Raw genomic sequence first — 26,021 nt, forward strand, 5'->3', positions numbered from 1 at the left:
TTAGCAAGTCCTAGCACCCGTACCTGGATTTGAAGTCTGTGGATTTGAAATCCTCCAAAGAGCCCCCAATTTTGTTACAATCTTAGTAGAGACCAGTAAATCCCAGTTATTTACTAAAGGAATTAAGCCACAAGATTCCACGGTTTGAAAACAGAAGAACTTTTCTATGCAAGAGTCAAACAAAGCAAATGCCAAATATGATCTTAGCTAACCACTGATATCCTATAATCCAGAATCACCTTAAGTTCAATATGAATTAATTAACAGGCATTCTGTGGTCGATTATAATCTATACATTACACATTCAAGGGTAGACACAACTAAGACAGATCTACAAATTGGCTCAGCAGTGCACACAGTATATAGATCATGAAAATTAGTCACAAATTCTTCAAAACTCTATCTCCCTTAAGAAGAATTTCAATTCCTCCCCTTCTAAGATGTATCCTGAACCCCAGCTGACAGCAGCACACAATCAACATGGGTTCCATGGGCATGGTATTCAGCAAAAATGTTATATGTCTGCAGAATATCCTCAACTTGGTCTGGATGGTATTGATCCACCAATGTTATCTTCAGGTAACAGAAACAGTTACAGCAACTTAGTCTCAGCTTCTGGATCTGGACTCTGTCTCCTACAGCTTGCCTGTACTGTACCACTAGATTCATCAATTGGCACCATTGAGCTTGGATGGCTCTGTGTTCCTTTATTTCTCCTCAGCCAGTTTCAGTCTTCCCAGAAGCTTTGGTTTCCACAATCTCAGTTTCGATTTTCATTTCCTTAGAAACAAGAAGCGTCAATTTCCCTTTTCAGTTACGATCTGCATCAAAAAAATACAAACTTTGAAACTCAGATTCCATCACAGTCTGGAGGTAACAAAGGCATGGATTAGGGTTACAGCAACAGATGAACTGAGAGGGAGCAGAGACAGGCATCATTCTGTATGTTTTAACCATCGGGTTTAACTTAGCAGCAGTTCCAGCAAACCTCTGCTGATCATCATTCCCATCCAGTTGACCAACTTTACATTAACCTCTTCCCCCTCCCCATGAACATAATTTTACAAATCTTGATCAGGCAATTTCCTACCTTTAAATGCTACCGTCCACCCCCACTCCTCACTTGAGCAGTACTTTGATCATTTGGATACAACAGTTAACAGAACAGTCCTTCCGCTACGTCTTGAAACTGAGATGCATCGTTTCCAACCAAACCATACCTTCCCCAATACCCACCCATATCTACTCATCACCCCCCTAAACATGTTTTTTGGCTGCCTCCTCTCTCTCTCTTGGTCTCTCTTCCTATCCCACCCGCTGTCCTCTCCCTAACCCACTTTCCATACCTTGCACCCTTCCATGTCCTCCTTTTCCCATTACCCTCTTTCTCCTCATCCCTTCACTCTCTCTACCTTAACACTTCTTTATCTACCCCTTGAGTTCCTTCCTCCCTTCTCAGCCTCTTCCGTTCCCTGCCTGTCCACTAACTATCTTTCACCTCAAAGTTGCACGTGGTCTTGAGCTCCCAAGTGTAACAACACAGTAGACTGACTAGTAATATAGTGGTCTCAGGACTCTAAAGAAACTATTCTCATTCTTGGTTGATCTTGATTCTTGCCAGCCACATACCCTCGTCTGTACCGGAGGTAGTTCCCGGGAGCCATTTTGAGTTACTTCTCAACACCGAGCCCACCTTCACCTGATCTAGAGTTCATTCTCATGGCACTGTTTTGGGCCACTCCCACTGCCCTAGGTGGCTTTTGGCACATGATGGATTCCATCCCATTGCCTTGTGTATCACTCTCAGACACTACATCTCCCCTTTACAAAAACATTAAATAATTGTTACACACAAGAGAACTAAAACCCTTGTATCCTTTCCCTTCCTGTCCATAATCAGTGTGTTTTTGAAAAGGAAGATGTGTGTGTGTTTTTTAGCCCCTGGAGTGTGTGGTCAATTTTTCAGGGGTTTAAATCAAGGAGATTACTCATTTACGTATTCAAAAAAGTCTAAATGCTGCGTCACTTATGCCTATGCATGCAAGAAAGATACACTTAAGGAGAATAGTATACTTTTACAAGTTGCAAACTAAAAGAATGGTTCATACTTTATGTGGTTGGCTTGTGGCAGAATAACTGTTGCCACAGGGCCAAAAAGGAAAGGAGTCTTTTACCACTCTTAAATTATAGTTCAGATGGGTTCAAATAGCTGAAGTCGGATATCAGGATTACTGCAGGAGTTCCTTGAAGGGATGACTGATCAGCAGGTAATGACGTTAGGCATTTGTGGTTTTTGTAGCAGGAGGTCCAATTTCTTTACAGATGGACTTGGAGTTTTTGAATCAGACTAAAAAGTTATTTTCAGATGTATAGCTTCCATGTTCTTAACAGCAAGTATGGTACAGCCTTTTGCTGCAGCTGCTGTACCTTTCAATGTTTTCTGCAAACTGCCCAGATCTTTCTGAGCATTCACATAAAAGCCAGTTTTAGTCACATGACCAACTGCTATTGTCCAACCAAAATGGCTTAAGCTGAAAGCCATTGCTATACAAAGGAGATAATGATTTAGTTTTTTACAATTACTCAGAACGAATTGGTTTCTGCCCAGCTTTCATTGTTCAGATTCCTCCTCAGAAACATGGAGTCTGGACTTGAGTAAATGTCCAAAACAATAGCAAGTATAAATTCTGCAGTTAGTATTCATCTTGGTATGTCCATTCCAGGGGGAGACCCTGGATGATTCAATTAGGAATTTTCTGGAAACTTCAGATAGTCTGTGTTGAAGTTGCAAAGGTCACTTGACCCTTGGCAGCCCTCTTAGCCACTTTGTGAGTGTTCATTTTAAAAAAAATAAAAGACAGTTCCAGAAGCTTCCACATAAACACATTCCATAGATAAAAGCAAAATACTGAACATGCTGGAAATCTAAAACAAAAACAAAAATTGCTGGATAAACTCAGCAGGTCTGATAGCATCTGTGGAGAGAAAGACAGAGTTAACATTTCGAGTCCATATGACTCTTCTTCAGAAACTCGAAACGTTAACTCTGTCTTTCTCTCCACAGATGCTGTCAGACCTGCTGGGTTTTTCCAGCGATTTTTGATTTTGTAAACACATTCCATGTTCGAAGTTATGAATACGACATGCTTTCGCCGGTCATGACATTTACCCTTTTCACATTATTTTATTTGCTCAGGTAACAATTATGATGTGTACATATTTGTGTGTTTGTGTTGACAAAATATTCTTTATAATCATTATATGTGCTAATTTTTCTTGGTGTAGGAGGTAGCATTTATATACTATTGCTTGGGGGTTGCTATTCATAGATTTTTGTTATAGATTTTAACTTGGTGCAGGGGTAATAATTTTAAATTTTGTTTTATATATATTTATGTATTCATCTGGGAATAACACATCTCTGCTGGAGGCTCAGTATCTTTGTGTGGGATGATTTTTGAATATTTTTGTTATCTCTTTAATATTATTAGTGTAATGTTTTTGTATTTCTATTATTGGCTCTTTACATTTTGCACACCAGTGCCTGATTTGCTGAGCTGCGCCTCATTACCTCTCCAGCATTTGATCTCACTGTCCCAAATTGAATATTACTCGTATATATTGTTTCCAAAGTGAAGTAATTTCCTCAGCCAACTCATTTTTTCCCCACACAAGACTTTTATAGAACTTTCAAGTGTGTATTCATGTATGTCTTTCACGACACCCATGTTCCACCTATTATACAATATCTAGAATAAAAAATCGAATTAATTCAGTACCTCACAATCAGAAATACAGCATTTCAAAGCCAATAGTAAAAGGTTTCGTCTTCCACATAATGCAGCTGATTTGTTTTATACCTATCAAACTGGCAGGGTGGGGAGATGAGGCAATAGGAATGACTGTCAAAATCAGTGGGTGCAGCTTCCCATTTTCTTGATCTCCCCTCTTTAGCATTTGATAACTGAACTGCTAACACAAGGCAGGAGCTTGCTGATTAGGAGGCAGGAAATTGGGTACTGTTGCAAGCAATTAAGGTCTTGCAATAAATTAAAGGGGAAATTAATTTTTGTTGTAGCCAAATGGAAAAGGAACATGTTCAGTGGCCAAAGGAGGGGGGAGGGAAGGGCGAAGGGGGGTGGGGGGCTCTTCCTCTTGGATGGTTGATGGTCGCCAAGGCAAGTTAATGAATGGACGCGATGAGGGGTGGCACATTTGAATGAAACAAAATTTACACTAGGACCTGCATTGTGCAAGATTTTCCTGTCACAAAATTTTGAATTAGGTTAAGGCTAGCATTTCAGGAATGCCTCTCATGAGGCAGCAGACAGCTGATGTGACAGACGTGTTGATATCACCTAATGATGGGTCAATGATGGACAGCACTGGCAGGTGTAAATCCTGTCTCGGGCTCACACGGTATCATAAATGTCCCCATACAAATGTCCCTCATCCTCACTTTACTAGACCCAAATATTACATTCAATATTTGGTTATCATTTACTAGCTTCTTACCAACATCCCATGTTGTTTTTATATTTTTTTGTTGACTATACATAATGCTGTCATTTATTACGATTTGTTAATTTCTTTGTTGATTTTCCTTCCAGCATATTTTTCTCCAGGAAAATTAAACTGGTTCTTTTCCTCTTTGCTCTATGGTCTTTGCTGCCCCGTTTCAAGTTTGTTTATAAATGTGATGTTTTATTGAATTAATTTAAGACATATATTAAATGAATAAGAAATCAACATATAAAGATGCTTTTCCATTTGATCTCTGATCTTCGTTCACTCTATTGTTCGTTACAAAGTAGCATTGAATCAGTAAGGAAATAACATATGATCTTGCTCTCTAAAGTGGCCTAGTGAACTTGACTCCATTTGTACATGCAGCATTGCCAGAAACAAATGTGGGAAGGAAACAGAATGAAGTGTGAATTTTGGTTAGACCAACATGTTGTGGTCAGCTGTGAAGAGTTCTGGTCTCCATGTTTTAAAAATGATATAGAGGCATTGGAGAAGGCGCAAAAATGATTTATTAGAATGAGAAGTTTATTCTATTAGGAAGGATTGAACAGGCTGGGGCTCTTTCTCTTGGGAAAGAGAAGTATAAAGGGTGACACATTAGAGGTACTCAGGATTATGAAAGGATTTGTTAAATTAGACATAGAGAAGATATTTCTATTTGCGGGCAAGACCAGAACCAGGGGTTCATAAAAATGAGAGAGTCACTAATAAATCCAAAGGTAATTACCCAGAGATTAGTAGGAATGTTGAACTCTACTACAGGGAGTAGTTGAGACAAAAAGCATAGATGCATTTAAAGGGAAACTAGATAAACATATGAGGGAAGAAAGGATTTGCTGCTGGGCTGAGATGTAGTGGGGTGGGAGGAGGTTGGTGTGGAGCATAAATATTGGTAAGGACCAGTTGCACTGCTTGGCCTGTTTCTGCGCTGTAAATACGATGTACTCATTCTGTTATAATTAATCATTCTGCAGTTCTCAAGGACACTGTAACCCTAGGCTCAGACTGAACATATTCAGTCACCAAGATCTTCATTCAACAAGCTGGTTTCATCCTCTAATTTACATAGCTCACAAACACTGAATCTATATTTATTTTCCATTCTTCGTCCATCAGCCACCTTTATTAAAAAGCAAAGAAGTAATCATGTAGACCCCTGAGACTTTTAGTAAGCAACAAGATCATTCTCATTGGTTTCCTCGTGCTTATCTCAGTGAAATTCAAATTTATATTGGCCCATTAGTTTGATACAAATGGGTCCCATTAATACACTTGCATCATAAATGCTCCAGTTGGAGAAGTAAGATGTAATTAACAAATGTGTTGAAATTTTGCTTTTGATCTGTGTAGACAGACCAAATGGCAACTTTGAGTAATGCAGCAGTCATTTCTTTGGGATTCTTAAAAGCAAAGCTAATGACAAATGCATTGTGGCACTGAATGTTTTTCAAACAATATAGAATTTGTACAGTTTTTTTTGTAAGGATTACGTTCTAATTTTAAGTCTTAAATTGGATTAATGCCACATGGATAGCAACACTGGAAATTATCCAACACAGATTGTATCCTCCTCAACATCCATTATGGCTTCATTAATTGCTGGGTTGAGTGTTATCTTGCACTCTTGCCCTTAACCTCAGAATTACTGAAGCAGATAGACTAATCTGACCTGGGTTATGTAAATTGGGCAGAATATCTGGATAGGAAACCAAACATGCTCTTTCTTTCTCACCTGAAATATGAAATTTATAGAACACAAACAAAAACTGCAACAGGTATGTTATAAGAAGATGGTCATTTTCCCCAATTTCTCTCACAAAATACTCCATTCAAACTTTACCTGAAAAGTACTTTTGAAATTATACTTTTGCATTTTCTCAAATAATTTTAAAAAAACAACCAAACAGAAACTGCTCGAAACAGAAATAATCATATTTAATTTGATAAATTTTCTATGCTTTATTTGATTAGGTGGTTATTGTTTGTGTCCCTTTAAAATGAAGGCACTTTTGTTAGATTAATTTTATTTTGTTTGATGACACTGGGGGTGCCATCCTAATTGGTCAACGAAGAGTAGAACCAGCTAGAACTAAAGAAAAATAATCTCCCAGTCTAGCTGACTGAACAGGGTTAAAGCATCCTGACAAATTAGGTACACTGCACATGGTCAGACTGCACAAAGTAAATTCAGATCACAACATGTGGGGTGAAATTAAAAAGTAAATTAGAAAAACAAAGGGAGGACATGAAAAAATATTAGCAAGCAAAATCAAGGAGCAAAGAGTTGGGAGATAACAAAGAAAAGAATAGAATCTATTAGAGTCCAAAAGGTAACCCGTGTGTTGAGGCAGAAGATGTAGGCATGGTTTCTCATGAATACTTTGCACCTGTCTGCGCAAAAGAGGGGGATGATGCACACATTGTAGTTGAGGAGGAGGAGGAGTGTGAAATATTGGGTGGGATAAACATAGTGAAAGAGGAAATATTAATGAATTTAGCATCTTTGAAAATAGATAAATCGCCAGGCCCAAATGAAATGTATCACAGATTGTTAAGAGAAGAGGGCTGATATTGCAGAGGTTCTGACCATCATTTTCCAGCCCTCTGGCTACAGATGTGGTGCAAGAGGAATGCTAATATATCTTTGTTTAAAAAGAGAGAAAGAAATAGACCAAGTAATTAGAGGTCAATCAGACTAACCTCGGTGGTGGGCAAATGATTGTAAAAAAATTTGAGGGTCAGTATAAATCATTTAGAAAGGCACCAATTCATCAGGGATAATCAGCACAGATTTGATAGGGAAGGTCGTATCTGACTAATTTGATTGAATTTTTTGGAGGTAGTAAGAAGGGGCAGGGGGAGGGGTAAATGAGTGCAACAAGTTTGAGATAGTAATCACACATTTTAGCAGGGCTTTTGCCAATGTCCCAAATGACAGACTGCTCGGAAAAGTAAAAGCAGATGAGAACCAAAGAAAAGTGGCAAATCGCATCCTAAATTGGCTCATTGGTGGGAAGCAAAGGGTAATTTGACAGTGTTTTTGTGATTGAAAGGCTTTTACCAGTGGGATTCTGCAGGGCTCAATACTAGCTCATTTGCTCTTCATGGTAAATATCAAGATTTAGACTGAAATGGAGGGAGCATGATTAAGAAGTTTGCAGATAATATAAAACTTGGCTGTGTGGTTGATAGTGAAGAAGAAAGGTGTAGACTACAGGAAGATATCAATGGACTGGTTAGGTGGGAAGAAAAATGTCAATTGGAATTCAGCTTGGAGAAGTGTGAGGCAATGCATTTGGGGAGACCAAGAAAGCTAAAGGAATACACAATACACTCGGTAGATACTGACAAGTGTAGAAGAGCAGAGGACCATGTCCACAGATCCCTTAAGGCAGCAGGACAGGTAGATAAGGTAGATAAGAAGGTTTACGGGATACTTTCCTTTATTAGCTGAGGCAAAAAATATATAAGCGGGTAGGAGGTTATGCTAGTTCCTCTGACATGTCCTCTTTCTTCCTTAACCGAGGTTTTCCACCCACGGTCGTTGACAGGGCCCTCAACCGTGTCCGGCCCATCTCCCGCGCATCCGCCCTCACGCCTTCTCCTCCCTCCCAGAAACATGATAGGGTCCCCCTTGTCCTCACTTATCACCCCACCAGCCTCCGCATTCAAAGGATCATCCTCCGCCATTTCCGCCAACTCCAGCATGATGCCACTACCAAACACATCTTCCCTTCACCCCCACTGTCGGCATTCCGTAGGGATCGTTCCCTCCGGGACACCCTGGTCCATTCCTCCATCACCCCCTACTCCCCAACCCCCACCTATGGCACCTCCCCATGCCCACGCAAAAGATGTAACACCTGGCCCTTCACTTCCACTCACCTCACCGTCCAAGGGCCCAAACACTCCTTTCAAGTGAAGCAACATTTCACTTGCATTTCCCCCAACTTAGTCTACTGCATTCGTTGCTCCCAATGCGGTCTCCTCTACATTGGAGAGACCAAATGTAAACTGGGCGACCACTTTGCAGAACACCTGCGATCTGTCCGCAAGAATGTCCCAAACCTCCCTGTTGCTTGCCATTTCAACACTCCACCCTGCTCTCTTGCCCACATGTCTGTCCTTGGCTTGCTGCATTGTTCCAATGAAGCCCAACGCAAACTGGAGGAACAACACCTCATCTTCCGACTAGGTACTTTACAGCCTTCCGGACTGAATATTGAATTCAATAACTTTAGGTCTTGACCTTCCTCCTCCATCCCCATCCCTCTTCTGTTTCTTCCCCCTTCCTTTTGTTTTTTTCCAATAAATTATATAGATTTTTCTTTTTCCCTCCTATTTCCATTATTTTTAAATATTTTTAAATCTTTTATGCTTCCCCCACCCCCACTAGAGCTATACCTTGAGTGCCCTACCATCCATTCTTAATTAGCACATTCGTTTAGATAATGTCACCAACTTCGACACCTATGTGTTCTTTTGTTCTGCCGTTTGTGACATCTTTTGATGATCTGCTTCTATCACTGCTTTTGCCTACAACCACACCACCCCCCTCCACTTCTCTCCCCCCACCCAAAACCTCACCTCCCCCGCCCCCGCCACCACCACCACCACCACCACCTTAAACCAGCTTATATTTCAACCCTCCCTGGGATTCACCTAGTTCTGTCGAAGGGTCATGAGGACTCGAAACGTCAACTCTTTTCTTCTCCGCCGATGCTGCCAGACCTGCTGAGTTTTTCCAGGTAATTCTGTTTTTGTTTTGGATTTCCAGCATCCGCAGTTTTTTGTTTTTATGCTAGAACTGTTTAAACTAATGGTCAAGCCACAGCTAGAGTCCTATGTACAGTTCTGGTCGCCACATTACAGGAAGGATATGATTGCATTTAGAGTGGGTACAGAGGAGATTTACCAGAATGTTGCCAAGCCTGGAAAATTTTAACGATGAGAAAAGATTAGATAGACTGGGGATTTCCTTGGAACAGAAGAGGCTGAGGGGAGATTTAATTGCACATAAAAAATCATGAGGCACCTAGATAGATTGAATAGGAAGGACCTGTTTCAGATAGCAAATGGGTCAATAACCAGGGGACATAGGTTTAAAGTGGTAGTGGATTAAAGTGGTGTTGAGAGATGTATTTTCACTCAGAGGGTTGTAGGATTTCTGGAACTCACTGCCAGAAAGGGTGGTGGAGACAGAAATCCTCATCAGGTTTAAGAAGTAGTTATGCACTTGAAGTGCTGTAACTTCCAAGGCTATAGACAGAGCGAGAAAATGTGATTAGGCTGGAAAAGACACGCTGGACCAAAGGGCTTCCATCTGTGCCATAAATTTTCTATGATTTTATGATCATAGCTCTGGTCAAGAATATTAACTTTAACCATAATCTTTTGGAGAAAGGTTGAGGACATCAAATAAAAACTTTGATGAAGGCATCCAGGACAAAAGTTGCAACTTAATTAATAAATGTTATCAGTGTGCACTTCGTAATCTTTTAATTAGAGATAAAAAGGCAATGAAAATCTTTCACAAAACATTGAGTGATTCATGAGCAAAGTGTAATAGCACAACCCAAAGACCAGAATGTGCAATTACAAAATGATGAGTTTACATAGGCAGTTTCCATTATGAATTTGGATATACAAATTTATACTTAGTATTTGGTTGGTCCAGTTAATTTTCTAGTCAATGGTAACTATATATACATCCTGCTAGTTACCACTGATCAGAAATTTAACTGGACCAGCCAGATAAATACTGTGGCTACAAGGGTAGGTGATAGGCAGGCAATTGCAGCAAGTAACTCACCTCCTGACTCCCCAAAGCCTGTCCACCATCTACAAAGCACATATTAAGAGTGTGATGGCATACTCTCCACTTGCCTGGATAAGTGCAGCTCCAACAACACTCAAGAGACTCAACACCATCCAGGACAAAGCAGGCTGCTTGACTGGCACCCCATCCACCACCATATACATTAATTCCCTCCATCACCAATGCACGGTGGCAGTGTGCAAAAGATGCATTGCAGCGACTGGTTAAGCCTCCTTCAACAGTACCTTCCAAATATGCAAGGGCAGCAGATACCTGGGAACACCACCACCCTGTTCCCCTCAAAGCCACATGCCATAATGACTTGAAACTATATCACCATTCCTTCAGCGTCGCTGGGTCAAAACTCCCCTTCTTATAGCACTGTGGGTGTGTGGGTGTACTTACACTGGATGGACTGCAGTGGTTGTCATGAATATATAATAATTTTCATAATATCATTGTGATTTATTATAAAGGTAGGTTAAAGTGGGGTTTAAATTTAGTTTCTGTGTGTGTGGGGGGGGGGGTGCGGTGGGGGAGCTTTAATTGAATTGCAGACAGCTAATTTGGAGCTTTTGAGTTATCAGAAGAGAAGCTGGGTTTGAAATGTTAAATCCGTAACCATGGTTGAAGTTTTAGGATGTGAGGTGTGAGGAACATTTGCATTTTTAGATAAACCAGAGTAGTTTGAATTTCAAAGAGATGATGGGATGTTACACCTAGCCATAAGAAGTTAAGCCAAACAGTGTGTTTGTTTTCCCCAAGGTTACTGATAATATGAATACAATGAAAGATTTATTTTATGGAAAAAGTAAAGTTGCAAAGACATATTGGGACAATGGAGTTTACATTAAAAAGGGAGAAACATGTATAAATTGAGATGAGGTTATGTATAAGGGAGAAGGCATTTTAAGATGTAACAAGTGTGAAAAGCCTCCAGCCTGTCTATGTATCAAATTGCTGTCTACAGGAACCAAAGCTAAGAAAACTCACTGTGAATATCACTGTCCAGGGTATTGTATGCTTTGCCTGGGTCTGTCGAAATCTATTTTGTTTTACTGTTGCCTTAACAGAGGTGTAACTGGGAGTCAAATTAGTTAGGGGAATTAGGAGTTATTTTGTAGTAATTTTTAGACCATTGTATGTGCTTAAAATCTTTTCCTGTATTAATAAATGTTTAATTTAGTTTTGTAAAAAACCTCCAAGACTCGGTGGTCTTATTACTACTGAATTCAAGGCATGCATCTCAAAATAAAAATACAAATTGTAAAACAGCTTTGGCAGCTATTTCAAGTTACCCTCTGGGATTTGAGCAGCTCGGCATTGACCATCCGCTGTGCCAAAATAGCAGTTCTAGAGGGTGGCTCCCCACCACCTTCTCAAGGGCAAGTAGAGATGGGCAACCAATGCTGCCCTGCCAGTGACGCTCACATGCCATGCAAGAATAAAAGAAAATCTGAATATTACATTTAATGAAGACTATATTTGGTCTTGATTCCTTATGTACAATAGCATGCCTACTGATAATACAAATTACATGTGCAATGATTTTTGACTGTCAACATTAATAACAAAGAAATCATGTGACAGCACTTAAAATGAGCATCCAATGTTGACATTTACCATTCACTAAAGCATTTCTGGTCTCCAGACACATGGTGCAGCTGCCTCTGGCCGTTATGTCTCCAACTTTTCCTATTACTTACAGACCTTAGGTCCAACAACTGTAAACAAGATATCTTATATGTTAAAATGAGCTGAGCTTTTTTACAATTTTATCAGTCATACATAATCGTTTGCCCGACTGTTGCCTTTGACTAACCAACTTGCTACCCTTTGCTACCTTGGGTAATGCTCAACTTGTGCTCTCCCCATTTGGACCAAAATAATTGTGCCTTGAAGTTTCTCATTGGCCATCCTTACCTTAAAACATTGGCCTGGATTTTTCTTTCTCAATAGCAGCAAATGCTGAGAAGTTCGTTGCTACTGAGGGATACAGTGGTGGTGCAACCTTTGGTCACCTGACTTAAGTTCATAACCAGAAGTTGCAGTGCACCTCAATGGGTCAAGAAGGGCCCACGCGGATGGTCGAGTATTAATTCTTAAAGTGACAAGGAACATTAATTTGAGAATTTTGACTCTTTGCACAAAACTTGCATGGATTTTTATTTGCAAAAATATAGGGCTCATAATCACAGACATAAGTCAGTAAAGTGCCTAAAAATTAGTGAAAAGTAAATCTGTCAGAGAGGGTAGATGAACATATCAGCAAGAAAAATGTTCTTCATGATTCCCCCGGCTCTTCTTCCCAGGCTTTTCTCTCTTCTCAATGGCCCAGGCTCCTCAGTCTCACCAATGTCAAAAACAGCACTTGTTGGGAGAGGACAACCTCAAGCAGTTTAGCTGCTTCCTGCTTCCCGCACCACCACCCCCTCCCCCGACCCACAACTCCTGCCTCCAATCAAGTCCTGTTTTCAATGCTGGTGGGACTGAGGAGAGGAACTTGGGGAGTGAGGGGTGGGGAGGGGAGCCAGAGGAGTTGAGGGGTGGGTGAGAGAGGAGCTGGAAGTGGAGCTGGGTGGCATTAATCCCCAAGAGACAGACACAGGGGGACTTATAAAAACTGTTATAAAGCTGTTAAAAGTTTTAAAAAGTGAAATAACTATTTTAAAATGTTTAAGATCATTATAAAATTCTCACCTGTCATTAAGGTGATGTCACCACAGCAATGGTTTCAACAGCAATACACCAGGCTAGATGGCCTCACTCTTTGTCCCAATGCTAGGTCCTGCTGCAGCCTACAAACTAGGTGAGTATTTTTTGTGCAATCAGTGTGAACTTTGCTGCTTTGCAGCTGACAGGAAAATCCAGGCCAGAGTACTTTCTGACTCATTGTGAGCAACACCATGGGAAATGGCTCATAATATATTATGTCTTGCATTCGAAGTGCAGTTCCTGTCCACGTTAACATTACTTCTTGTGTTATGATTGTAGAGTCACACTTTTCACTTTTAATGAGAAGCTCCATCAATATTTTATAATACTTTAGTCACAATCTCCCAAAACTCTCTTGGTTTAGGAATTGTCCCTGTTGGATTGGAAAATTGCCAATGTCATGTCATTATTTAAGAAGTGTGGGAGAAAGAAATCAGGAAATGATGTACCTATTACTCTAAAGTAAGTTTTGGACAAGTTACTAGAATCTGTTATTAGAGACTGAATGATCCAGCACTTGGATAAATATGAACTGAACAGAGATTTGTAACAGGCAGGCCATGTCTAATTAACCATAGAATTTTTTTCAAAGATTACTAATATGAACTTCCAGAAGTCTTTTGAGAAGGTTCCACACAAGCGAAAATAAAATGCACGGAGTTGCAGGTAATCTATTGGCATGATTAGAGAATTGATTAGGAGAAAGAAGACGGAGAGTGGGGCTAATGGGTATATGCTCCAATTGGCAGGATGTGACCAGTAGTATACCCCAGGGATTAGTACTGGGGTCTCATCTATTTACTACATCAATAACTTAGATGACGGAATAGAGAGCCAAATATCTAATTGTGCTGACCAGTGTTCCCTCTACTTCTCTTTTTGCAATGCAAATTTTATTTTAACTGCAACGCCCCTGAAAATTTTTGCCTGATTATGGCCTGTGCACACACTAACTTAAATGAGTCGACTTGTGCGCGGGGACTTTCGGGTTTCTGCCTAGCTTACAGGGAACATTGGTGCTGAAAATATGGTGACTCAGTAAATAGTCTAGATGGAAGTAGAAAGTGTTAAAGGGACATTGGTAAATCAAATGGGCAAAACTAGCAGATGGAGTTCAACCTGGAGAACTGAGGTTATCCACCACATATTGAATAATATCATTAGATTTATTCGTTGAATTGTCTGTTGTGCCTTTGAATACTTTAATTAAAGGTTTCACTTTAAAGTTTCAGCCTATCTAAAGCTGAGGCATTAATTAAATATTTTTCTCCCCAGTATAAAGGTAGTTATAGAATCATTGAATGTTACAGTTCATTGCAACTGTGCCTGCTCTTTGAAAGACCTGTGCACTTAGTCTCATTTGCCTGACTGGTCCTTATATTCTTTGTACATTTTTCATCATGTTCCTTTTAAAAGATAATTTGGCTTTTGGTTTCACAAATGTTGCTGGTAAAATATACTGTATCCTAACAGCTGTCTGTGTAAAGAAAAGACACTCTCCTAACCTCTTGCTTTGTTCCTAATTAATGGCCTCTAGTTACCAACTCAACAATTAGTGGAACTGTTTCCCTTATTAAAGCCTTTCAACCACATCTGTGAATTCTGAGTATTGCAATTTTACCATTTCCTAGTGAACATCAGCAGATTTCTCTGTGTCTGCATTTTGTTTCCCCTCAGCGAATGAACTTTATAACATATAGACATGTAAAAGATGTGCAAACATATATTTCAGCGTACATGAACTTGCTTAATTCCTATCGAAAATGCTTTTAAATTTATCCAGGGGCCCAATCTCTGTCAGACTCCCGAGGCTTAATTTGTCCCATTTGTTTTGTAGCTGCCATCTCCTTTTCCCAGGCTATAAAGAAGTGTTAGAAGTGTAGAAGTTTCCTTATGTCTGCTCTGGTGAATTCATGTCCAATTAAATACTTTGGTGATCATCCTGACCACTTTGTAAAATTTTACCACTTCCAGCTTTAGGTCTAGTGCAGGTCTGAGGTGCCAAGAATTATTTGTTAGTGTGGATGAAGCCTATGGGGGAATGGAGGCTGGAGGCAAATCAGTGCAGTGATTCTCAACTTGCTTCTACACCCCAGGCAATCTCCCAGCGCCGTCAGACCCTCCAAACCATCACCCTTCCCTGTCCTATGCTTCACACCCCAAACCTGCCAAGTGCTGCCATATCAAAGGAGTTCTGTGTACAGTTTGTTACCAGATCCAATCTCCCCAAGCACAAAATTCTTGAACATCATTCATGCCTGTTTTCTGCACTGGAAGAAGGGAGGTCTGCAGGATCCAGTAACACTTTATCAACACTGAAAACTGGTTTTAGACTGGAGGCAGCATTACTGGTTATGAATGGACCAGAGTGGTGCCTGAGGCCAGAAACGGGTTAGGCATATTTTCCTCAGATAAACGTCATCATTCCACATTCATTGTGCAAAAACCCCAAAAGCCTCCTTGCTCAGTGTTTCCAAAAACCTGGATTCTCCAATTTGCGGCCAAACTCTGAGACCAACCCTTCTCCCCATCCCATTTTCCAATGTTGGCAGAGTCTGGGCTCCCCCCGTGCTTTGCTGTCAACTGAAGAAACTAAACAGGTGGCAGCCTACAGCTTCTGTTATAGACACTGAATTTGTTTGACTTGCCTCACACATAATGGTCAAAGAGAAATTAGTGTTTATTTAATGCCTTGAAATGTACCAATGCATTTCATAGACAATGAAGTTTGCTAACTGTTGTTAAGCAGGCAAACGGGGAAAATAAATTTGAACGCAGTAAGTTCCAACAAACTAGAATAAGATGAATAATCAGTTAATTCAGTTTGGTAATGTTGATTTAAGAATAAACGTTGATAAAATCAGGCAAACAGCCTGCACTGAGATCTTTATTATCTCTTAAACATGTTAATAGGCTTTGGTTTAACATTTTATGTAAATTACAGCACCTCTGATAACATAGCCTCCCTTGGTACTATATTGAAGTGTCAGCCTAGATTATGCGCAGAAATCCTGAAGTGGAGCTTGAATCCACTACATTGTGCCTCAGAAATTAGGATACTGCCAACTGAGGTAAGTTAAGACAAAACACACATTTAACTAAGTGCATATGTGCAGTAAAACAACAACTTGTATTTATATAGTGCCTTTAACATAATAAAATGTTCCAAGGTGCTTCACAGGAACGTTGTAAAAACAAATCATGACACTGAGCTACATAAGGAGATATTAGATCAGTTAATCAAAAGCTTAGTCAAAAGGTAGGTTTTAAGGGGTGTCTTAAAAAGTAGAGAGGATATTCCGGAGCTTAAGGCCTGGGCAACTGAAAGCACAACCACCAATATTGGAGGGATTAAAATTGTGTTGCACAAGGCCAGAATTAAAGGAGCATAGATATCTCAAGAGTATTCTGGGACTGGAGAAGATTACAGAGGTAGGGTGAGGTAAAGCCATAGAAAGATTTGAAAACAACACAAATATTTTGACAGCAAGAAAGTAGTAAAATATTTTGATGATAGAGTTTACTTTAAAAAGATAAGTTACCTTAGTTTGTTTATTAGAATTACATTTTAACATTTTTTTAAATTTCTGCATTGATGATTTTGAAGCTGAGGTCATAATTTTGCTTTTTATTCGCAGAATCATAAAATTTTACAAAGCCATTTGACACATTGTGTTGGTGCTGTCTTTCTGAAAAATCTATCCGCATGTCCCATTTACTTGCCCTTACCCCATACCTCTTTAATTTCACTCTCCATCCTTTGGCTTAGTGGGTTAGGTGTAGCCATTGAGCTCATCAGGTGGCGTCTGGAGTTCAGGCTCTGAATTCTCATTTGATATCCAATGGGATACTTGTATTTAGTGGGGGTGGGAGCCAAATGCCCCCTCCACCCCCATCATTTGAGTTGATGAAGCCTATAAAACCCTACAGGCATACAGAAATAGCTACCTTATTGGCTTGTATAAAGGTGATCATGACCATGAGAGGGAGTGTTCACAGTGTGGCATGTCAGACTGTTAATCAGCCTGTGAATCCTTCAACTTCCTTAGTATTCTCCAGGGAAAAAGGATAAGAAACAAAAAACAAAACAATTCTCTTTGTTCTTAAATGTGTGCCCTCTCATTACTGACACATCAGGAAATGGAAATAGTTTTTCCCCATTTAACTTATCAAAACCCCTCACATCTCCAACAGACCTCCTGTTACCTTTCTCTGTTCCAACATTCAATACCTTTTTCTCATATTGAAAGCTTCGTAATCTGACTATCATCTTAATGAATTCTCTTCTGTGTCCTCTTCATGACCTTAAATATTCTAATTGCAGCCACCCAATGATTTCTATAGGTTTACCATCATTCATTTGCTTTTGGGTTCTATACCCCTATTTATAAAACCTTTTGAAAACAGCTTTACAAACTTGTCCTTCCACTCAAAGATTTGTGTTTATGACCTCCCAAGTCTCTCTATTCTTTTTAAAGTTTTATCATGTACAGTATTTGTCCTCTCCTATACTGACTCCCAAACTATATCACCTCACATTTCTTCAGACAAATCTACAAATCTTTCTATGTCATCCTAAAGTCACTTATATATTTGTTGGTTAATCAAGCTTCCTATTTTTGTGCTATCTTTGGATTTTGATTTTAAGAAGGGTAATGCTCACAACATAGGTCTTTAAGAGACAGTAATGTTTCGATTCTTCCAGTTTTGAAGAACACCCTTTATCAACATTTTCTGTTCCTTTAACTAATTCAATTTTCATATTGCCACCATTCATTTAATATCAAGTTCCCTGATTTCAAATTAGCAGTATTTTGATGGATAGAGTACAGGATCAAATTCATCTGTGGTACCCTCCACGGTCAAATTGCCCACGAAGATTAATTCTCAGCCCAGATATGAAACATGGGACTTGGCTAAGATACCAAATGCTGATGGGATTTGTAGACTCCTACCCTAGAATGGACCAGGGAAGAGGAGAGAATTGGAGATGGGTAGGAGAGATAGTGAATTAAAAAAAACTAAAGGACACTAACCCTCTTTTTGTTTGTTACAAACTTATGTTTGTATTTATAATTGTCACTTGCAGATTTACTTTATGCCAGCTAAACTGATCAGAATCAAATAAAAATTAACGATCAGGATCATTGTGGAAACTGGACACAGTTTTAAGTCTCTTGGTGATTGGATTACTAACTAACAAGATAAGTTTGCAGTCCAATATTGCTGGTCAGCTACCATTTAACTCAAGACTTGGAACAATTACTGCAAGATATCCTACAAAGGGTAATTTAAATAAGAGACCTTTCTCGTAAATCATTCCAGTGGGACGCAAGACTTCCCAGTCTTACTGATATCGCAGATTTAATTATTTCACCTTTTAACTGATTAATACCCAAGGAAAAACCATTGACTGGTGCCAGGAAATGAAATCCATTTTAAAAAGAAATTTATTCTATAGATATGGAGCATTTTGACAGGAAAGTGGTATTTAATGCTTAAAGGCCTTAGTTTTGGATTTAAGTAACTTTAAATATAAAGGGGATGTTTATGGCTTGTAGGACACTTTTGCTTTTTTTTAAGCAATGAGGGAAAGAAATCAGATGAACAATATGAGCCTAAATTAAGTGTGTGCCTTTGACTCATTAATAGCACTGTTCCCTGTGAGTCAGAATGTCACGTGTTTAAATCCCACTCCAGAGACTTCAACACATAATCCAGACCAACATATCTGTGCAGTACTGAGGGTGTGCTGCATTTCTAGAAGTGCCATCAGGTGAATGGGTCATTAAACTGAGGCTCTATCCCCTCTCTTAGGTGCGCATGGAAGATCTCATGGCACATCTTGAAGAGCAGAGGACTTCTCCCCAGTGGCCTGGCTAACATTTATTCCTCAACCAACATCACTAAAAGCAGATTATCTGCTCATTGCTGTACATGGAAACTTGCTGTGCACAAACTGGCTGCTGTATTTCATTTGCTGTAAAGTGTTTTGGGATATCCTGAACTTGTGAAAGGCACAGTGTTCGCGTATGTTTTTTCTTTCTGTCTAATTAACCAACTTCACAATCATTAATTGGAAGAAAAAATACAGAATTAAGATGTACTGAAAATACTGAAGTTACCTTAACTTCAAAAAAATCTTTACTTCTGCAAATTACCTTTCATATTGTGCATAGCTAGTAAGTATCAGAAACAATGAATATGGCACACATAGCCAGAATGTAATTTTCTTTGGTTTTACTGGTGCTTGTAAAACAATTTATAGACAATACAAAATACATATGAAAACTCAGTACCCCAACCTAGCATTATTGATATGGATGGCTCAACAATTCCAACAAAAACAACAAATGATAAAATAACTTAAACATCTAAAGATCACTCCATTATTTGAATTGTCAGTTAACTTGGAATCATGTGAAAAATGTTTTTGCATGAATTACTTCATCAAAAGTTCGAGTTCAAGCAAAAAATATACTGCTTTATTTAAATTAAGCATGTGACTCTCAGGTGCCTAGAGGTGCTAGCTAGCCTTCCCCACTCAAGTGCATGTTGCTGTTGTGGAAATAGGGAATAGTTTGGGAACATGGCTAGCCATAAATACAATATGCTTCCCATTAAGGAAAAGTACAAGTTAGTTAAATAAATGAAAGAACGCCTTGAAGAAATTAAGGAATTTGTGGCACATAAATTCACATCCATCCCGCCCATCATTCAAAAATTACTTGAATGAAAGAATACAGAGTTGTATATTCAAATTTGCAGATGACGCTAAATTAGAAGGCACAGTAAATTGTGCAGATTGGATTAGGAAGTAACAAAAGGACATAGATTAATTAAATAGGAAAAACTGTAGTGGAGGTATCAATGTGAGGAAGGAGGAGGTAATTCATTTTGCATCCAAGAAAAACAAGTTGAAAAATGTTAATATTGATGAAACATTATGAACTGCAGAGGATCAAAGAGATACACACCTGAAAAAGGTCATAGAGAATGTTGGTCTTCATCTCAGGGGTGCTAGAATACAAAGGGATGGAAGTTATGCTTCACTCATATGGAGCCTTACTCAGACTCCATCTGGAGTACCACATTCAGCTTTGGGCATTGCAGGTCAGCAAGCACATTTTGGCCTAAGGAGGGATATACTGCAGGTTCACCAGACTGATACTAGATGTTGGGGGTGAGGAACAGGCTGGTAGAGAAAGGAAAGGTGGGGGATCAAATGACGGAGTTATAGAGAGTAGGGAGAATGTAGGAGGAAAAGGGTGTGTAAGAATGTGGGAGAGACTGAAGGAGGAAGGGCGACAATGAAGCACCTACCACTCTAAAGTGAGTTTAAAGCACTGGTTGGTTCTCTCATAGCTATCAGCATCTAATCTCCCACCAACCAATGCAACTTCTGACTAACCAAATATATGAAATGTCAACTAACATGAGACAAAAAGCAGAAACGACAGACAGGACAGAGAAAGGAATAGAACATTCAATGGCATTACCATAATTGAATCCTCCTCTATCAGCATCCAGGGGGTTACCACTGAAAATCAACTGGACTAGCCATATAAACACTGTGGCTACCAGAACAAGGTAGAGGCTGGGAATTCTGGGGCGAGTACCTCACCTCCTGACTCCCCAAAGCCTGTCCACCATCTACAAAGCACAAGTCAGGAGTGTGATGGAATACTCTCCACTTGCCTTTTATTATCAATTCACGAAATGTGGGCTTCACTGGCTGGGCTAGCATTTATTGCCAATCCCTAGTTGCCCTTGATTGGTGAGCTGCCTTCTTGAACCACTGTAGTCCATGTGGTGTAGGTACGCCACAGTGCTGCTAGGAAGGGAGTTTCAGTATTTTGACCTACTGACAATAAATGAACCACGAAACATTTCCAAGTTAGGATGGTGAGCGAATTGGAGGGGAACTTCCAGGTGGTGGTGTTCTCATCTATCTGCTGCCCTTGTCCTTCTAGATGGTAGTGGTCATGGGCTTGGAAGGTGCTATTGAAGGAGCCTTTGTGAATTCCTGCATTCCTTGTAGATGGTACACACTGCTGTTACTGTGCGTCGGTGGCGGAGGAAGTGAATGTTTGTGGGTGTGATGCCAATCAAGTGGGCTACTTTGTCCTGGATGATGTCAAACTTCTTGAGTGTTGTGGGAGCTGCACTCATCCAGGCAAGTGGAGAGTATTCCATCACACTCCTGACTTGAACTTTGTAGATGGTGGACAGGCTTTGGGGAGTCAGGAGGTGAATTATTCATCACCGTATTCCTAGCCTCTAACCTGCTCTTGTAACCACAGTATTTATATGGCTAATCCAGTCCAGTTTCTGGTCAATGGTAACCCGCAGGATGTTGCTAGGGGGGGCATTCAGCGATGGTAATGCCATTGAACATCAAAGGATGATGGTTGGATTCTCTCTTGTTGAAGATGGTCATTGCCTGACACTTGCACAAATGATACTTGCCACTTGTCAACCCAAGCCTGGATATTGTGCAGGTTTTGCTGCATTTGGACATGGACTGCTTCAGTATCTGAAAGGTTGCGAATGGTGAACACTGTGCAATCTTCAGCGAACATCCCCACTTCTTATCTTATGATGGAAGGAAGGCCATTGCTGAAGCAGCTGAAGATGGTTGGGCCGAGGACACTACCCTGAAGAACTCCTGCAGTGATGTCCTGCAGCTGAGATGACTGACCTCCAACAACCACAAATGTCTTCCTTTGTGCTAGGTATGACTCCAACCAGCAGAGAGCTTTCACCTTGATTCCCATTGACTCCAGTTTTGCTAGGGCTCCTTGATGCCACACTTGGTCAAATGCTGCCTTGATGTCAACAGCAGTAACTCTCACCTCACCTTAGGAATTCAGTTCTTTTGTCCATGTTTGAGCCAAAGCTGTAATGAGGTCAGGAGCTGAGTAGCCCTGGCGGAACCCAAACTGGGCGTCAGTGAGCAGGTCATTGCTAAGCAAGTGCCACTCAATAGCACTATTGATGGCCCCTTCTATCACTTTACTGATGATCAAGAGTAGATTGATCGGGCGGTAATTGGCTGGGTTGAATTTGTCCTGCTTTTTGTGTACAGGACATACCTAGGCCTGGATGAGTGCAGATCCAACAAAACTCAAGAAGCTGGACATCATTAGGGACAAAGCAGCCTGGTTGATTGGCACCCCAATCACCACCTTCAACACTCATTCCCTCAAATGCACAATGGTAGCAGTCTTACCATCTACAAGATGCACTGTAATAACTCACCAAAGATCCTTTGACAGCACCTTCCAAACCCATGACCTCTACCACCTCGAAGGTCAAGAGCAGCAGATGCATTGGAATGCCACCACCTGTAAGTTCCCCTCCAAGCCACACAGCATCCTGAACTGGAACTATATCGGCATTCCTTCACTGTCGCTAGGTCAAAATCCTGGAACTACCTTCCTAACAGCACTGTGTACCTATACTGTATGGACTGCAGCGGTTCAAGAAGGAGGCTCATCACCACCTTCTCAAGGGCAATTGTGGATGGGCAATAAATTCCCTTTTATAGCAGTTTTACATCCTATAACGCACAGTATTATTCTGCTAATGTGGAACTATGCCCCTTCAGGACCCAAAGTATTATTGATCTGAACTTCTAAGCAATCAGAATGTAATTGTCTACATAACAACAGTTACTGTACTTTAAGATATAATTCATTGACTATGTAGCACTTTAAGATATCCTGAGAATGCAGAATGCAGTAAGGCATGATACAAATTCCCTACATTCTTCATCAGTTTCAGGTCACTGCCTCAAAAGTACCCACAACTTTAAGATTGTTATACAGTAATAATGAAGTTGACATCTGCATAAGTTGATGACCTTTAACATTCCAGATATATATGTATGATTTAAATTATCATTTTAAACATTCCTCAGTCATTAATTTTTACAGGCACATTTATGTTATTTGAATATGGGTTTTAAATGTGGTCTTGATCAATTTAGACTTTGTACATGCTGAAGTGTTTAATATCTGTTCCCAATAGGCAGATTTCAGCACCAAAGTATACCAATAAATGTGAAATTTTAGACTAGTGAATGTATAGCCAAGACTCAATTTTCTGCCCAGAAGTGTGAAGTGATTCATTGAGCAGGAAGAACACGGAGAAACAATACAAAATAAAGGATACAATTCTAATGGGGGTGCAGGGGCAGAGTGACCTGAGTGTATACATGCATAAGTCATTGAAGGTGGCAGGACAGGTTGAGTGGGTGGTTAAGAAAGCATACAGTATCCTAGGCTTTATTGATAAGTGCATAGAGTACAGATAGGTTATGTTAAACTTATGTAAAATACTGCTTCGGCCCCAATTGGATTATTGCGTCCAGTTCTGAGTGCCGACCTTAGGAAAGACGTGAAGGCATTTGAGAGTGCGGAAAAGATTCGCAAGAATGTTTCTGGAATGCACTACCTGAGAGTGTGTTGAAGGCTGTTCATTTGGTGTTCATGAAGGAATTGGATTATTATTGGAAAAAGAGGAAAGTACAGGGTTATGTGGAGAAGCTAACGAAATGGCACTAGGTAAATTGCTCATTCGGAGAACCAGCACAGACACTATGGACGGAATGGTCTCCTTCTGTGGTGTAACAATTCTATGATACAGTGAAATTCTAACTTATGCTACTGATGAAAACTTACCAAAAAATATATTTACACCTGGAACATCCTCCTGATGGATCAATTAACATAACTGCAGTGGTGAAACATAAACGAAATATTAATATTTGAAGAAACCAGACTTAAAAAAAGACTTACGAGACCTTACACATTTTTGGTATCCTAGAGAACAATTTTGGGTTAGAAATGTTATTTTGTTTAAAAGGCTACATAATTTTCCATTCAATTCTTATATATATCTTTACCACAATGCCATTTTAGGGGGAAGGGGGTGGCATTTTCCCTTCCATTTGGTTTTGATACTACTTACTTTATGTGCATGCAATGGCGTTCGTTTACGCAACCAGAGACTCAATAAAGAAGGCTGCAATATTGACTTTGCTGTATAAATGTGTTGAAAGTCGATGAAGTTCAAAGGTAACAGCAAAATGGGCGTTTAAGAGAGGAGCTCCAGAGTTTCACCACGCACCCAAGGAATGAAAAGTACTATAACTGAACAAGAGCAATCACACTGTCGATCCAAGGTTAGGAGGAGGATGGGGGCTGAAATCATATTAATTTACATATGTCATGAATAATTCCATAAACCTTTAAAAGGAACCAGAATGTTTTAACATTTCAACAAAAGGATCTGCGGCACGTTACTTGCAAGGTAATCATAACGTCATTTAACGGATTTCACGTAGATGGTAAATGCATATTCCTAGTGTTTCTCTCCACGCCCTCCCTCTATATTACTATGCCCTCCATCGAGAGGTTCAGCAACTACCACAAAATGCAGAAAATTATGCGAACAGTAGTCACGTTAACTCTGGCTGTTTTATTAGGAGAATCAATCTTCTTAGCTATTTTCAAAGACATATCTTTACTTGTATAACACCCTACGTTGTTTCCTAAACTGAGCTGTTGCACCTTGTAGTTCGGTTGCTTCAGCGCCCGGTACTCTAAAAAAATCAGGCTGCAGGGTGCTTACGAGCAAGATTCATTAGTTAAAAAGTAAACGCCTATTTTTTTCTCCTCTAACCAGGAATGTTGAGACTCGAATTGATACTTAGGGAATGTATGTTTCTTTCCACCAGTGGAACCATTTATTGTGTTGGTTCATTCGCATCAACACACAGAGACATCAAAGCGATTGCTTTCAAACCTAATATCTCTTTCTCGCAACTCTGTACTTTACTTCACGCCAAGTCCCACCTCCGCTTGGCGCTGATTGGCGTGTTGACGTCATGCAACATTCCATTTCTGAACGTTCCTTGGCTGCGGCGCAACTTGTGATTGGCTGAGAGCAGTGCCCTTGCACAGCCCTCACACACTCTGTCATTCTAATTATTTTTTTTGTTCTTTAACTGCAACCTTTCTCTTCGTTAAACTGTAACTAATGAATCAAACTTGACGGACTGAAAAAATAGACTTTTAAAAAACGTAACGTGAATCCAGTCAAATAGCTCTTCTTGCAGTCCTAATGTTGAAACACTGCAACTTGTTCTTTATTTTTCTCTTTTTGAAAAAAATGGGTGCGTAACAATATAATTAAAAGGCAGGCGCATGCGTAGCCCGGCGATGCAATCAGCCAAAGGAGCAGTCACCCGCCTACAAGAAGCCGCTGGCGCTTTCTGATTGAACAGACAAGCCGTCCATCAAACATAGGATGAGATTAAAATCTGAAGTGTTAATTAAGTTGCTTTTATGCAAATTCCCGTGCTCTGTTCTATAGATTTAGATTTATAAAAAAAATTCGAAACAAATTTTGAACAAAAAAACATGGCATTTCATTTCTCACCTTTTTCCCCCAAAAATATACAGGACTCACTCCCATCGACTCAACGCACCAATTCTCCACCATTGTACAACAAAAATCTATGAATCTAGTGGGTCAATTTTGCCACAGGAAGAATGGAAAGTGCATCTGATAAAAAAAACCCTCCCCAAACTAATTTTAATCCCTCTACACTCTCGAACTAAATAAAACTTTAAAACATTTAAAACGGGAGTAAATTTCCACTACAAGGTATTTGCTGCATTGGGATTAGGAAGTGCACTTTGAAACAAGCTACATCCCATGAATAAAACAAAACTAGCTATTTAATTTCGGTTCCTTCTCGGTTGTATAATTCCGAATTCAAAAACTTTTCAAATGCTTTTAAGCAACTATATATATATATATTTAGACTATCGAACAGAAGGCTAAGCATTCAACTGCTAAACTTAGTTGCAAAATGTGTGCAATGGTGGGTGGTTGCTGCCAATACGCGTGCGCACTGGGCTACTCCGGCAGGGTTCCATTGCTCCATCCG

General features: G+C 39.9%; 1 long non-coding RNA gene across 1 annotated transcript; it reads right to left on the bottom strand.

Moving 5' to 3' along the window:
- Positions 1-287: 287 nt before the first annotated feature.
- LOC121293014 lies at positions 288-25,783 on the bottom strand. Its single transcript, XR_005946427.1, has 4 exons — positions 25,508-25,783; positions 23,746-23,797; positions 20,038-20,080; positions 288-821 (listed from the first exon to the last, which is right to left on the bottom strand). It is a non-coding gene; the product is annotated as an uncharacterized LOC121293014 (long non-coding RNA).
- Positions 25,784-26,021: the final 238 nt, after the last annotated feature.

Source organism: Carcharodon carcharias, chromosome 21 (genome assembly GCF_017639515.1).
Source record: "Carcharodon carcharias isolate sCarCar2 chromosome 21, sCarCar2.pri, whole genome shotgun sequence".
Taxonomy (NCBI): Eukaryota; Metazoa; Chordata; class Chondrichthyes; order Lamniformes; family Lamnidae; genus Carcharodon; species Carcharodon carcharias.